The 2,197-nt window shown below is 42.9% G+C and overlaps 1 long non-coding RNA gene across 2 annotated transcripts; it reads right to left on the minus strand.

Annotated features, from left to right (window-relative positions):
- Positions 1-225: 225 nt before the first annotated feature.
- Positions 226-1,836, minus strand: LOC120424444 (uncharacterized). 2 transcript variants are annotated; one of them, XR_008212430.1, is made up of 5 exons: positions 1,442-1,836; positions 1,215-1,366; positions 883-1,037; positions 445-824; positions 226-385 (listed from the first exon to the last, which is right to left on the minus strand). It is a non-coding gene; the product is annotated as an uncharacterized LOC120424444 (long non-coding RNA). The 2 variants fall into 2 exon arrangements; XR_005606385.2 differs by having other exon boundaries at positions 1,095-1,366.
- Positions 1,837-2,197: the final 361 nt, after the last annotated feature.

Below are 2,197 nucleotides of genomic sequence, written 5' to 3' on the forward strand. Positions count from 1 at the left end.
ATGATTAATTTTACCTCTAAAAATGTTTAAATTTACTTCATATCTGTGGAAAAATTACTGCATATAATGAGTAAAATCGCAACAGAAAATGCTTGAATTTACCTACGAATGTCGAAAATTATCTCTATAAATGTTTAATATTACTCATTTTCGGTGGAGTTGAGTTGACATAAGTATAGTTGTCATCAATTATAAGGAACATAAACAAATCTATGCTCAGTAACATATTTTTTATTAATTTCGTCAAAACCTATGCTTTTAGGACTACCAACTTTCACCGAGATTCTGGCCACAGTAGGAGCAATTGTACGGAGTTACTCTGACACAATTGGTCCAGTACCAGCTCATTGAGTATTTCCTCCTTGGCCGTCTCACCGTCGGAAATCTATTAAAAAAGGAATATTGCTAAATTATGATTGGATGATCGTCCTAAAGCTTACTTACGTCAATTATCTGGTTCCTCTGGGGATTGTTTGAGGGTAACATGTTGGTCTAGTAAGCTGGTACAAATTTTACCGTCTGCAAGCCCAGCTGCAGCTGCCCGTCCAACTCGCGTGTAGTACCGGTTGAGCTGGAGATTTCAGACGACATTTTTTTTCTGACGGCAGCAGCGGTCGGGGCAGAAGCCGCGAGGAACTTGCATGGGATGAACTCCTTGACCGTTTCGGCTGCCTAGACCTCTACATCGGTGTTGACGAATTCAACGCTGCCGCGGAAGTGCGGCGGCAGTTTCGATGGCTTCGTCACGGATGGTTCGTCTCTACCGGAAACTAAACACCCTCTAATCGAAACCGGTTGTCGACAAGCTTGGTCAGTTTTTAGGCCTAGAAATATTAATAAGAATGAGTCTTATTTAGTGTTTCTACAGTTTTTTTATCTTACCAAAAATCTCAATCGTCATCGGCCGACCAAATATTCCGGCTTCAGTTTAAAGTAGTGTTTGGCCAACAGGATCATGGACCGGCACTTGAACCTTCCCCTGGAGTTTGTCTTTATCGGTATCCGGCACTCAAAAACCTCCCGAATACTTCGAAGACCTGAAAATAGTTAGAAAATTAGTAACTGAGAAGATAGTCAATCACTGATTGTCGCACTTCCGGCGTCTGGACGTGCTGGCCATCTCGCTGTCATTGCTTCTTAAAATGCTATGCAGTTCCGGAGGAACGTTTGACCGGATCAAAGACGGCAGGAAGTTGGTGGTGCCCATTACCCACCTAGCTCTCCGTCAGCTACCAAAAGAGCGGATCCAGTTTGTCTTTGATTATACGGCAGGCCAGACGATGGTGACGGACGTGACAGACGCACTGGGTCCGCGTTTGGAATCTGAGTTTATCAAACGGGGTGTTCGCCCCGACCAGCTAGATCCCTACGTCGGGTCAGCGACCCACCACGGGAGTGATTTAGTGAGAAAGATGTCAATGTATGTTTTGATTAAAATTACCTGAACTTCCGGCATCTTCCGCATCGGAACAATCTTCTACACATTATCCAGCAGCTCAAAAAACTTGCCCATCCCGCGGAGCTTGGCCAGCAGAACCCGCTACGCATCCGGAGATAGTGCTGGCGAAGGCTGCGGAACCATAACGCCCAGACTTCCTGACGGTGCAGAAAAGGGACCCGAAGCGTCCGTCACTCTGTGTGTGTGTTTTCCACAACTTAATCACTGTGAACCTCTCCCGGCGCCCTGACCGTGATATTTTATGCTCCCAAACAGTTTTGTGGTCGACTGACCGTTCTGGAAGTGGAAAATTCCTCTTTAGGCCGCAACCAACTTCAGGACCACACAAAACAACATTCAAAACCAACAGCTGAATATTTTTCCAAAAATCAAAACAAAAACATTTGACAGTTGTCTCTCGCAAACTTTCGAAGTTGGTGTTCGAAATCTGTTGTGTTGAATATTGCATCAAAGTCGACTAATAATTAGTCATTCCATAGCAAATTTACACCTTTTTTAGAGCAAAATGTGTTTGAATTATTTTTGGGATGAAATTCAACAAAAATAGAGGTAATATTAAACATTCTTTTTTTACACATTCCATTTTAAACCTTCCCTTTTTACATTATTTTTTTCTGTGTATGCCAAAATAAACCAAAGGATTTGAGAACCAGAGATTAATTGGGAATTGTGTAAAGATTTCGCAGTAACGGAAGCAGAATTAAAAGAAAGTCCAGCCAGGTTGTACTTACTTGCCAC

This window comes from Culex pipiens, chromosome 1 (assembly GCF_016801865.2).
Source record: "Culex pipiens pallens isolate TS chromosome 1, TS_CPP_V2, whole genome shotgun sequence".
Lineage (NCBI taxonomy): Eukaryota > Metazoa > Arthropoda > Insecta > Diptera > Culicidae > Culex > Culex pipiens.